Genomic DNA, 13399 nt, shown 5'->3' with positions numbered 1-13399 from the left:
ATGATTAAAAAAAAAAAAAAAGACAATTGTGTAACCCTGACAATTTGAGGAATGTTTTCGAGGGGATCAGCTATAATCAGCTTTGACAAAGGGGGAGAAGGAAATAAAAAGGGAAAATGGCTAAAATTACTCCATTATAAATTCCAAATTCAACTCCAAGTCTAACAAGGACTTAAAATCATAACTCCGCGTAAAATCATCAGGGTTACTCTCCGTCTTTTATGAGCACACACGAACGTTCAATTAGGTTTTGAATGTAATTTAATTTATTTAGAAAAGGATGTTCACTACTCATGAATTAAATAATAATGGCAACTGCGAAGGAAAAGAAAATTCATTCTTTAGATAACCAATTCCAAAAAATCGGCCCAGTTAAATAATTCACATGGTTGATATCCCTTATTATAATAGATGAATAAAAAGGAAATATAATATTTGTATATGGGCTTACTAATGTGTATCTCACGTTGTATAAGTGCGATCAGTATTCGCTAGATGGCGTTAGAAAGATATCATTTGATATTCAAAACAATTGTGTGACATTTTTTTTTATATTGTTGGACTCAGTATTGTTTGAGAGGGGTTCAAAATAGACACCACCAAAGAGAAAATACGTCCTATTTTAAAGTTTTTCTTCGATTAAGGCAAAAACGTAAACCAAATGGTTGGAAATGTAAATAATATTTATTATCCTGATACTGTATGGGATTTTTTTACTAGGCTTAATAAGTTGATTGTGGTGGAGGAAAGGATAAATTAAAGCTATCCTCTATTGCCCAATGAACCCTTCCCTATTATTTTTATCATTTTCGTGGTTTTGTGGAGTATGATTTCGTAGTTCTACTTTACCTCCCAATACTCTACTGAAAGTTGGGCTAAAAACTCAGAAAGATAAGATATCAACAAATAGGAAGGGTTCCTGGGCAATGAGGCATAGTTCTACTTTTCCAGATGGTCCATCAATGATCAACATAATATGTTAGTTTTGTCAGCATCTTTTTTTATATTCAAGAAAAGCGGTAAGTCTGCCGCAGGGCCCACAAAATGAGAAGTGACCGAATCCGCACTCCCCGCTTCCTTGACGTCCATCAAAGCTTCGCCGGGGACTTCCTTGACCAGGTTGGCCAAGAACCGTGGAGTGCACAAGCAGCTGGTCTCCAAAGCTGTGAATGAGGACCTCGGGTACAGGTCATACCGAATGGCCAAACAAAACATCCTCACAGCATCCATGAAGGCCACCAGGCTCACCAACGGTAAGCGTCTCCTCAATGACCTGAAGAGCCATGGAGGAAGAATCATCTTCTTCTCCGACGAGAAGAACTGGACTGTCAACAGAAGCTACAACGTCCAGAATGACAGGTCCCTGCGGTCTTCACCACAAAGTTCCCGGCCTCTGTGATGACCCTGGGTGTCATCTGCAGCACCAGTGAGGTGATGCCTCCTTTCTTCTTCAATCACAAGGAAAGGGTTAACGCGACAAGGTACAACGGAGTCATGGAGGAGTTAGTCATCCCCTGGATGAAGGATACGGCCGTTGGGAGGGAGTTCATATTCCAACAAGACTCCGCGCCAGCACACATCGCCATGAGGACCACTAACCTCTTCAACTTCCACGATATCACTTTCTGGGATTGCAACACCTGGCCCTCCAACTCACCCGACCTCAATCCGTGTGATTACTACTGGTAGGGGAAGGTGGAGAGGGATGTGTGCAAGGTCAGCCACAAGAGCATCGCGGCCCTGAAGGGCTCCATTACGAGGGAGTGGAATACTGTCGATTCCGCGGAAGTCATCAGGGCATGCAAATCCTTTAGGGGCAGGATGGAGAAGATGGTCGCTCCTGAGGGAGGACATGTTGAATAAATTTATTGTTTAGTATCATGTCTAACTTTTTCATATTAACAAATACACTCCAAATTCCATTTTTATCAAGCAGGTTGAATTTTAAGATAGGTCCAATTTATCGTGGACACCCTGTATTTTGTATTTCTTACATGCAAAAAAAGTTAATATGTTGTAAGAGTAAGTCATTATTACAACAGTTTTTCCTCATTATATTGAACAAATTTTCTACTTCATTGACAAAATCATTAATTTTTTCTTCATAAATTTTCTTTGTATATACTCTACAATATACATAAATACCTACTTATTATATTAATAATGTTTTTCTTAAAATGTCTTTCAGACTTAGTAAGACATTTTTTGGCTTAAAATACAAACTATTAGGGATAATTAAAACATTTTTAAAGCACTTTGCAAGAAAATTTGAAACTTTTTTTAATGCAAAATATTGTTGCATAGTGTTTTCAATGTGACATAATATCAATTAGTTTCATCGGTATAAGGTGTGGTTTTTTTTCAAAGCTGTTCCTCCTAGATAATTATTTACAGGAAGATTCTTAATCTAAATTAATTATAACTCTTTATTATAAAGAAGGACAATACGACGTGTAACTAAAATAACATTAAAAAAAATTTATATCCGGACTTGAAAATTATAGTTTTATGTCCATAATATTTATTTACTTTCACATAATAAAAGCATTGAAAACATTAGTTAAAAAAATTATAAAGAATGTCATTTTTATATATTCCTTTTCTTTCTGTCTTCAAAATATTTAATGAAATGTTCATTTTACTTTAATTATATACATCTAGAAACTGAGTCCCATATAGAGATGAATCAAGACTACATAATCATCGTCATTTTTTATTATTATATCAAAAAGTTACTTAAACAATTATTGAAAGAAGGTAAAAGTAAGATGCAATTGAATGAGAGGAGTAAACTACATATTACATCGTTTTTAGGACAAGGAAAGAGTTCAAAATTAGTAAAAACAATTTATTTGTTCTTATTTGATACAAATGAAAATAAAGGACTTTATTTCAGGAAATAAATAAAAATCACGCTCCGTATCTGGCAAAAGCTTAGGTAGAAATGACTCCAATAGCGATCCTCAATTCGATTCACACTCCAACAAGAACATAATGAGCCCTCGTTAGTTCATAAAACTTCAATCCTAAAATAAAATTGATTTATTTATCCGGATTTGTTCCAAAGTTATCGATTATGCATTTTTACCTCTGTCATCGAACTTATGTTTTTGCTCTTGTTTGTTTTCGAGTTAGCAATATTAAGGCAAAAGTTATGATTTGAGCTTAATCAAGCTTAGTACAAAAATTATACATATATGGCCACATTAAGAGGCCACTAAATTTTGAAAGGTCTTCGTAATACAAAACGTATACAATACATAATCGACCATAACTTTTGAACAAATTAAGATTCATAACTCAGTATGATTTTTGGCGGTGATTTTGCGTTCTACAGAATGCCCATTCTATTTTACAGTTTGTTTTAACTTGATTTTTTTAATTTAATGGCCTCTTAATGTGCCCATATATATTCTCCGTACCACATTTGATTAAAATATATTCGTAACTTTTGGCGTAATCCTGATGACTAAAAAACATATTAACAAACAAACAGAGGCAAAAATATTACCTCTGTTCAACTTTGTTGGCTTGAGATAATAATAATACCAGCTTTGGAAAGTAAACACTGCTTAGACTGTCAACAACCACCAATTTTACAGGGGAATAAATGCTTGGAATTTACAACTCAGTCTTTGTATATAAAACTGAATGATATAGTACACAAGTCAAGATTGGATAAGCTATAAGAAAGAAAAAAAACATAATTGGATTATTAGATTTATGTTGGTTATTTTATTTTTAAGAAATGTGCATTAGAGTAGCCGTTATAAAAAAGTTTTGTATTACATTTTACTCATTTATTATAAGGCATTTGCCCACTTTGATAATTTGTTTATTTTACTCCCTTCACAAAATGTCTTCATTAATTAAGTTTACTTCCAAGTATTTTCTGCAGTTCTACATACATCAAATGTTCATTAAACACTTAGATATTATATACGAGTATCCTTGGTCTTTGAATGCATCCTTGCGTTTTATGGTATGATTAACCTTTTACCGTGTGGTAAACTTTGTAGTAGGCATATTTTTACGACATTAAATTTAATTATCACTTTACCACACATATGTACACATTTAAATTTGGTGGGGTTGTGACATATCGTCTAAAAGAAATATGTTAATCCTATTTTTACTTATAACTGACTTCTTTATTACAACTATTACAAAATGACTGAGAAGTTAATTCAGATTGTAATAAAATCAGAAGATTATAAACTCATCCATGTACATTTCATTTAAGAGATATGCATATATCTTCATCTATATTTTGTTCTTTATAATATATTAAATGTGTGTGTCTCCTGGAATTACGGCTAAACCAGTGGAAAACAAGATAGAATAAGACAAAGGATTTTTGACAATTCAACTGAGGTGATCTATGATATAATAAGTATTGTGACTTCTTTCACAGTCTGCATCAACTACTCCATGGTCTCATTTGTATTTTACAAAACTCTTATTACTTATAAACATGTCAATTCAATTATTTCAAAAATTGCCTTGAAATCTCTTGATAGGTACCTGTAGTATTTAATATCCGAAATGGTAGTAATGGCTCTGCTCAAATACCGAGATTTAAAAGAACAGACCCAAAGATTTGCAGATGCTTTACGAGCCATTAAGTCAAAAAAATTGTAGTGTACTCCAAGACACAACTACAGATTAACAAATGGTAAGCTATCGTTTCAAAACATTACAGAGAGAACAACTCTACCAGAATTTGTGAATGAGGATTCTTAGTTTACAATAAATCACTTAAATCTAAATATGACGTTTAAAAAAGAATGACAAAAAAATAATATTTCAAGAAGTAAAGAAAATTATCAATACAGTTAATGACCATGCAAAGTCAACAGTAAAACCCATATTGGAGTTTTTATGAGCATCCAGATCGGAAAAACAATATCAAAATGTTTGAGAAGTATTAAAAAATGATCTAAAAGGAGTTCAAATATACATTATTTTTTAAAAGAAAGATTAATTATGTTTGTAATTATAATTTTTTACGGTAATAGTATATAAATATTTTAATACATATTACCTTTTGTACAAATTTATTTGATTAGCTAGATTAAAAACTTGAATTTAATACCAAAGAGGACTAGTTTTGAAAAAGAAACAAGAAAGTTGAGATTTTGTATTTACTAAATGGCTCAATAAAATAGCTTATTTTTGGAAAGACACTGGGGGGGGCACCAAAATCATAGATTAAGAAACCCATGAACCTTTTGGTGTTCGATGAACCCAAACAATTATTCATCGGAATGATCGTGAATGCTTTTAAATATTTAGTATTATAAAAGAAATAATCGTATGTCCTTCTTCTTTCACAATTATTTTGTTTTTGAAGAAAAGGTTACAAAATTAAGTTAGAATTCAAATTTGAATTGGAAATTGGAAATTTCTCTAATAACAAAGCTATATTCACAAAATATTGGTAAATAACTACCTTTGTGCGTACAAATGAAAATATATTATTCATGTGCTACTTTAAAATGCATGTTTTTCGATCTGCATGAAAGTATACATATGTATGTTATATGGAAAAAAACCAAGAAAATGGTACCCAAAGGAATTAAAATATTTTCCTCGAGGTGTGAATGAGGTTATAAGCCAGGAGGATAAAACATCATCAAAAGTAAAAAATGGTCTTGGGCAACTTATAAAAACTAAAAAAAAAAGAAGTTATATTTTATGTTCTTTAGTTTTTATTTGCTAGAGTATATTTTTTGTCTTTTTGTATCAACAAAACTAGTAAGATTGTCTCATGCAAATCACAAAATTATACATTTAATGTAATTAAAGTATTTTAGCTGAAATTTTTTGAAAAATCACCACAAATATTAATGATAACATTATAGTTTATTTATAGAGCTGTAAATTCTAGGGACTGTCAGCACGTAAGAAAACAAATTTGAATATTTAACATGTTATCCCTTATAAATAATTGAATAATTTTTTTTGACAAAGAGCAACTTAGATATTATGACTGTTAATAAGATTAGCTCATAGCAACTAGAAGATGAGGAAAATGAACACAAATAGGACCCTGTATATGGAAAAAATACTTGAACTTTTGAAAAAGTGCTTATAACCATTTTTTTCCTTAAGACAAGTTGTAAATAACTAATCTTATGATAATGATAAAGTGTAAATCATGATGTAACAACCAATTTTAATCTTTATCTAGATTAGACTTCCCCTATTTCATTAGTTATACCCTTGTTTCTTGGTTTACTCTCAATATATTGATTGTACATATAGTACAATTATCTGTATTATCTTTACCTAAGGTTGGATTGATGTGAATTGGACCTTTTTGGGGAGAGGATTCATCGGTAGAGGAAGTACAATAAAGGGTTTCCTTATACTATTCAGAAATACTCAAAGAAATACAATTTTTGTTCGACATGATGATACACAAAGGAATGAAATTTGAAATAAACAGAAAACTCTAATACTTATGCCTTAATAAATACTTTAGCTTGTATACTTGCAGATATACAATAAGGATTATTATTTATTACTTCAACACATTTCATAGATCCTTGGATATACTTACAAACTTTAAATTTTCAACAAATGAATATGTCATTTCTTTTTATCTATGCCAAAGCAGCCAAACTGCCTGAATCGTTTTTGTTTTTGTGTCAATGAAAGGGATTACCAATTTTAACTTACTTTTTTAGAACACTAATTCAGTTAATTCATACATCTTAATAGTTGTTTCAGAATTATAGTCAATTTATTTTTAATTAGTAAGATTTAGAGAGCCATGAGCAATTTTATTTTCATCCACTTATCTTATTCAGGTTCTGTTCCTATTCCAAGATTGACTATATCTATACATAGATCATCTTAAGTCGGATTATTTCTAGCCATTAATTAAACATGATAAATGCTTAAGATTTTAAACACTTGTGAATGAAAACAATGGGTAATTTTTTTGTGTTTCTAACATTATCATTATATACTTTATTATACCAAAATAGTAATAATAACTATTTAAAAAAATAATAAGGCAGACCTAATAATATATAAAAATGTCAAATTTTTTATATCTAAATTGTCTATTTCTCAAAGTAAACGGAGCAATTAAAGTTAATTTATCTTTATATAGATGCTATATTTCATCACGCTTAGTATCAGATTTTCATTTATTTACCCATTTATTTTTAAGAACCAATAAATTATACTTATAGACTTCTAGCCAAGGGCTCCTTTTTTTTATCGTAAAAAATGTTTTTTTAACAAAAAATTTTTAACTATTATTATTTAAACAAAATTAAGACAAATTGGAATACGATAATAAGGTTTCATTAAAAGGCAGAAATCGAATTTTACTTCCATAAATATCTTTGAAACATTTAAAGTACCTGGAATAGTATAAACTTTTATTTTTCATTATAATTAAAATTATGGAGAAATACTAATTCCATTTTGTTCAAACTTTTTTTCGCATTCACTAAATCACTTTATGGATTAAAAGTTTTGAATTAAACTATTTATTATAATTAAAAAAATCATCATAATAAAGTTATCACATAATCGATTTTTCAGATCAAAATGAAAAGAGAAAAGATAAATATTGAAACATGATTTATTTATAAAAAAACATACAAAGATTATTCATTATGTTCCTTGGGATTTTAAGTGGCTCTGCTGAATCGTGTGTGCTTACGTTTGAAGATTAAAAATAAAATCCGTGACACTTAATTTCTAAAATCATTAATTCCTTTGTGTTTTTTTAAAAATAATCATAATGTTGAAAGTGTTGATCTTAGATTCCTTATAATAACATACTTTTATCCTTGCCTAATTATTTTCATGCAGTACCTACATATGTATATGCACGACAAAAATATCAACAATAATAAAAATAATATATCTGCATAAAGTTTATTTTAACAAATAAAAAGACATATATTAACTAGGGATGCTGCACAGAATTGTATAAGATCCTTTGACTCTCCCCTCAAAATCCAAAGAATTCAAACTGAAACCCGCAGAAAATAATAATAGTTTACAGAATATCAATACAATTTGAAACTCATCTTGAATCAGTTATATTATTTCATATTCTCCTTCAACCTGAATAATGTCCGTTGATAAGTGTATAGAATCATTTTCTTTAGACATTTTAGTTCTATCTTTGTATCGTTGATGAACATTCCCCAGTTCAAATGATGTTATTAAGGCTATATGAAGCAATCAATTCGAACATTTTTTACTATTTATTCTAATATATTATTTAGCCACAGATAAAATCAGACAAAACGAGAACAAATTCTGAGTGAGTAGTAAACTTTCAAAGCTCTAAAAAAAAAGTTAAAAGATATAATTAATACGTCAACAAAAGTAATCCGATATTCTTGAATGTATAAAATCCCAGGATGTACACCTTTTGATACAAATAGTCCCTAATGTATATATCAAATATCCCAAGATCTTAGAATAACTCCTTTGGAGTGGCATCTTTGATAATGACCCTTAAATATGTGACAATAAAGATATGTATAATAAGTTCCATAAATAAACCCTCAAGTTGTATTTTTTTTTTTTGTAGAAAGGTACATGGTGATAAATTCCAAGTTGTCAATATCTCACATTGTATGAAATATAATGGCAAAAAGACAAACTCAAATGACCATATCTTCAACTTCATATATAAGTGAGGCATAAGTGTCCTTAGCTGAGAAATGAATGAACTTAATATCTGGCAAGTATCCAATTTACACTTTTTCTTCTTTTTAAATCATTTTAATCATATTTTCAACATAAAAGTAGTAATACTTTCAAATTTTATACTATAAATGCATAGTTTCTTCTTAAGTATATTAATAGAGAGTAGTAGGAAATTTATTTAGTCTTTGTGCAAAGATAATTAAATTTATGCACTTATTTAAATCAAATTTTATTGTTAGGCTAGTAACTACGAGTTGCGCTCTAGCCTTTTTGTGAAATACATAATTAATAATTTTTCTATTAGTTATGGTTTTTTAAGGTAATGACTACAACCAATAACTTTTGACATCTTGAAAAATAAAGAATGACACATTTGGATGGATAAGGAAGGTTTTTTAATATTTAGTAAATACCACGGCTTTCTTTTTGGAATAAACAAGGATGCTTTGTATTTTCATATCTACTTTTTCATCCATTTTCTTTAGTAGATTCTTGTATGATTTACAACAGCTGTCTCTACATATTATGAACTCAAAAAAGGTATAATATAGGTCTAGGATTTTTATACTTATTTTTATCAATCAAAGACATTCAAATAGAATTTGTGTAATTTCAAACTCTGTCAATTATACTTATTTTTATATATTATATAGCCTTTGTGATCCTTTACCTGAATTGTGCTGCAGCCTTGGTTACACGATCCCCTAGGATCATCTTACAGTTTATAGATTATGCTTGCATTTTGGGAGCTAACATTGATGTATGAGGATAGGAAGACGTCCTTTAGGATCTTAAGGTACTCAGCTGTGGTGATCATAAATCTAACCTCGAGGAAATGTAATAGGATGATGGAACCATCACTGGCTCAGCTCCGAAAATCATAACTCCGGCAAAAAAAATTCTCATAGATGTGCAGAATGACTTTTGAAGCCTCCCTTGTGCCTCAAGTAGTTTGAAAGCTTTTTCTTTTAACAAAGTTTCATGTGAAAAATATAATTAAGCCAGAACCAGCAAATCAATTTTCAGCACAAAATTCAAAGTGGGAAAAGAGATTTATTAACATGGAAAACTCATAATTTATATGGAAAGCCCTGTACACTCAACAATCATTTTCCTCCTGCTATTATACAACTACCAATTCAATTTGATTCGAGGTACCACTAAACCTACAATTTTTCACTTCCAATACAATAAAATGTTGTCCCTTTAGAATTAAATACGTTGTTGTGATATTCAAATCACAGTTCTATTTTTCCCGAAATGTATTCAAATGTCACTCGCTTCATTGGTTTATTTATCCTTAAAGAGAGTTAAAAATCAAATATATAAATCACTAACAAACATAAAAAAAAATAATGATGCTAGAAAGAGTTTCAATGTTGTAAAATGAAAAAATAAATTTAAATTTCCTGATACTATTATATTCACAATTTAGCTTCTATTGAAAGAAAAAAAATATACGGATCTTATTGGTTGAATGTTTAACATGTGTGTGTTGTTTTTTTTTTAAATAAATAAGAGAAGATAAGGATTTTACTTCCTTTTGATAACAAACAATCAAATTACTATTATAATACATACGTAAAATTGTGATTAAACATAATCAATACTATTTTTCTTACAAATATATAACTAAGAAGGTGTTATAATTTCATTAGAGACTAAAAATATATATTAGGAATGATTTATTTTTTCAATTGAATAAAAAGTCATACCCAAATCATATTTTAACAAAAAATCATTGATATTTACTTAAAAATAAATTTCTGTCCTATAGTTTAGCCATTTTAAACGACTGCCACCCTTTTATAGTCTTCAAAAAGAAGGGTGTCTCAATATATATAGTTTTTGTTAGTATTCACAACTCTAAGTTTGATCGAATTTATGTATATTGTATAAAAAAAATAGAATGACAATATACACAGCTTTTCAAGAATGTTAAACATCTCATTTTACATTGTAATTATTTAGTACCAAGTAAAACCTTTTCCTAGTAATGAGAAAAATAAGCATAAATAAACAGTCCACGTTTGGCTTCCCTCCCATATACATGGATCCAAAAATGTTAAACTGTAATTGACTTTTTGTTAAATAATTTCAACTTATATATTTACACAGTAAACTAAATTTATTACGTATTGCTAAATTGATACTCAAAAAACCTTAGAAAGACTATATTTAGACGCTCTCTTAAATAATAAGATTTTTTCTAGTAATTATTTGTATTTCAGTCCGCTTCTATGAAAAGGTTAACATAAATGGCTATAAAAACCTCAATTAGGTTACTTAGATAATCAATACCATCTAGCAACTAGCGTTGCTTAGGAAAAACGGGAGAGGAAAATCACATTGACAAATATTTCTTCTCAATGTTCAGACTCCTTCAGAGTGGGAAAGTATCAATATATAATATAGTGCATGTATAATATATAAGAGTACGAGAATAGGTATTATTATGAGTTCAAAAAATTGCCAAAACAAAATTCACGAAGAGAGACATGAAAAAACTGTTTTCAACCAATTGCAAAAAAAAAAAAAGAGTTTATACTATTTTTTAGTAATGTAAAGTACCTGCTACCTAAAGTAGCAAAAAATAATCAAGATTTTTTGTCAATAGTAACGGGTTTTTTATTTTTTTTGCAAAAAAAATTAATATTTTGAAATGTTTTTCAAAAACAAGTTAATATTTTGAAATTTTTTTACAAAAATTAGTACACCCCTGTCATAGAAGCTAAAAACGCTTTGTACAGGTAAGGATGTACTTTGGTTAAATAAATACTTTACTAGTGGTTTCATCACCAAAAAAAAGGGTTGATAATCTTTGGTATATAGCAAGGCCATAAAGGCGGGAATTACTCCGATATTGATAACTTGGATTTTCCCCTCCTTAGTATTCCATAATGATGATAGTATCTTTGAAAAATAAAAAGCCTGTTTAGATTGCTAACTAGAGTAATCATTTTTCTATTTTACACACCTTGATGATAATTCCGTTCAAAATAAAAAAATATTATTTTATTTCCTAAAATTGGCATATTCGATACCATTTAGGTTGACTTTTCTCCGCTATTTCGTGTCCAAAATTAGTTGTATGAGCAGTATATGTACATAAACTATTTTACATAGTCAATTGTTATTTTATACTATATTTGTAAGAGCTGAAATAGAATATTTCAGCTGATTATGCTGATCTTTGGAAAATTTTAACATAAAAAAATAAACCAAAATTTCTTAGGTTTTGACGTTTTATTTTACAAGTACATACATACATATGTACTCTAAACCATATTTGATGAGAAAGTCTTGAAATGATGAAATTTATTTTTTCACAAATGAAAATAAATTCAAAATTATTTAATTTTGCATGTTCAAAAAGTTAAAAGATATTTCACATTTTTTCTTCATATTTTAAAGATTTATATACTTAAAAATATAATCAAATTTTTCTTGCTCCCATCTAATAAATCCACCCTATTCAGATTATCAAACTACTCTATATTATAATCATAACAGAAAAAATATAATAACAAAATATATTTATGAGATTTTTTTTGCAGAAAACATATGAAAATAATAATAAAAAACTGACTGCACAATATAACTTTTAGATAAATATAAAATATAGTTAGTGTTACGTCCTTAGAATCGATAAAACACATTTTGAAATTCCCATGTGTCTCCTAAATTAAATATCTAGTATACATACACATATACACAATATCTCTACATTGTATAATCATGATATCTCCATGATTATATATTTATGCTATTTAATTACTAGTACGAATATACCTACAATAAATAGACCCTAACCAATATTTGAGACAGACATTAAGATAATGGAAGTTTGTCAATAATGATTACCTATAGCTCAATAGAATATGTTACTTGAAGAGTTTTAAGATACGTGCATAAAATATGAAGGAAATATGTTTCTTTTAAAACAACTGCTTTTCTGAAAAGAATAGAGAATAAAAATGACAGTGATGGATTGACATGAATGAAATCTTGACATAATAACCTCTAATTTAATGGGAAGAGAAAAAATAACGTAGCATAAGTTTACCTTCATTTGCTTTTTTTTTTTTTTTTTTTTTTTTTTTGAGGAATTTCTTGCTCAGAAAAATAGATTTGGCCAAAGTCATAATTTATACTATACAGGGTGTCCACGATAAATTGGAACTATCTTAAAATTCAACCTGCTTGATAAAAATTGAATTTGAAGTGTATTTGTTAATATGAAAAGGTTAGACATTATATTAAATAATAAATTTATTCAACATGTCCTCCCTCAGCAGCCACCCTCTTCTCCATACTACCCCTAAAGGATTTGCATGCCCTGATGACTTCCGCGGAATCGACAGCATTCCACTCCCTCGTAATGGAGCCCTTCATGGCCGCGATACTGTTGTGGCTGACCTTGCACACCTCCCTCTCCAACTTCCCCTACCAGTAGTAATCACACGGATTGAGGTCGGGTGAGTTGGATGCCCAGGTGTTACGATCCAAGAAAGTGATATCGTGGAAGTTGAAGAGGTTAGTGGTCCTCATGGCGATGTGTGCGGGTGCGGAGTCTTGTTGGAATATGACTCCCTCCCAGCGGCTGTATCCTTCATCCAGGGGATGACGAACTCCTCTATGACCTTGCAGTATCTTATCGCGTTAACCCTTTCCTTGGGATTGAAGAAAAAAGGAGACATCACGTCAACGG

The 13399-nt window shown here is 29.6% G+C and overlaps 1 protein-coding gene across 1 annotated transcript in view; it reads left to right on the top strand.

The window, feature by feature from the left end:
* The window catches only part of LOC121128146 (uncharacterized), a 219155-nt gene that overhangs the window by 154928 nt on the left and 50828 nt on the right, over window positions 1–13399 (top strand). Inside the window, exon 4 of the mRNA XM_071893036.1 lies at window positions 8570–8722. The gene's annotated coding sequence lies outside the window, so the exon portion shown is untranslated. The remainder of the gene's footprint in view (window positions 1–8569; window positions 8723–13399) is intronic.

The sequence above is a fragment of the Lepeophtheirus salmonis genome, chromosome 13 (assembly GCF_016086655.4).
Source record: "Lepeophtheirus salmonis chromosome 13, UVic_Lsal_1.4, whole genome shotgun sequence".
NCBI lineage: Eukaryota > Metazoa > Arthropoda > Copepoda > Siphonostomatoida > Caligidae > Lepeophtheirus > Lepeophtheirus salmonis.
The sequence above is the reverse complement of the archived record's forward strand: the minus strand, read 5'-3'. Positions and strand labels throughout refer to the sequence as shown.